This window comes from Penaeus monodon, chromosome 15 (genome assembly GCF_015228065.2).
Source record: "Penaeus monodon isolate SGIC_2016 chromosome 15, NSTDA_Pmon_1, whole genome shotgun sequence".
Classification (NCBI taxonomy): domain Eukaryota; kingdom Metazoa; phylum Arthropoda; class Malacostraca; order Decapoda; family Penaeidae; genus Penaeus; species Penaeus monodon.
Genome location: NC_051400.1, coordinates 19,033,101 through 19,034,058, shown reverse-complemented (window position 1 = coordinate 19,034,058; position 958 = coordinate 19,033,101). Strand labels below are relative to the sequence as shown.

At 36.0% G+C, this 958-nt stretch overlaps 1 protein-coding gene across 1 annotated transcript in view; it reads left to right on the top strand.

The window, feature by feature from the left end:
• Positions 1-943, top strand: part of LOC119581800 — a gene marked incomplete at its 5' end in the record, with an annotated part of 12,121 nt that extends 11,178 nt beyond the window's left edge. Inside the window, 1 exon segment of the mRNA XM_037929930.1 lies at positions 53-943.
• Positions 944-958: the final 15 nt, after the last annotated feature.

Sequence of the window (958 nt, the reverse complement as noted above, 5' to 3'; positions counted from 1 at the left end):
CAGGATAAAACATCAATAGGTGTTACAACTAATGTGCTCTCCTATATTTCAGGTATAAAGCTAGGCTTTATTGTATTGAAAATTGCACTACTGTCCTCATGAAGTGTGTGACCAGAAAAAGAATCACGGTGCCCAGTGTTCTCAGGGCACAGTCCTGTTGTTGACTGAAGAAAAACACATTTCAACACAGATCCTTCATCACTACCAACATTATGTGGACTCTGTTAGTTTATATATGAGTCTCCTCTTAAGATACTACGTCGAGGCCTCTGCCTGGGTGCAATGAGGCCATGAAATATCTTTGGGGAAGCGCACAGTCTTCTCTTGGAAACTCAAGAACATCACAACATAGTGAGTTCCATGATGAGAAAAGATATCATGTCCAAGCAGTTGGGAGAGTCAGATATTTTGACTCCTACTCCATTTAAAGCTCTTGTTGAGCAGAAAATTCATGTGATCATTTGTAGTGTGGAGGAGAATTCACCCAATTGCAATCAGGTAACAAAATTCCAGTACTCATATGAAATTTGTAAAAATGGGCCATTTTGAAAGACCTGTGATTCATTTAGAAAGAAGTTTAGATTGACTAGAGTAGAGTTATTTCTTGTTAAGCAAGTGCAACCTTATGGGGGGAGGGGTTATTTGAAATAAATGAAGATTTTTGGAGAAATTATATAATTAGTGAAGAAAATTGATAAAGTGATTATTTGTGCTCTACCATTAACAATATTACACATCTGAACAATTTATGATGATATACATCATTATGAATATTGTTCCAAATCATTCTTCTATTCAGGAAGTGTCTGAATGTGTATGTTGGTGTTATTTATTAATATTTTATTCATAAATCAGCCTGCTTGTAGAAAGTGATTCTGCAGGCTTATGTATGAGGATATAGGCTTTTTCTTCACATCTCCGAGGCTTGTGAATGAATTTAGGCTTTTCCTTCACCTTT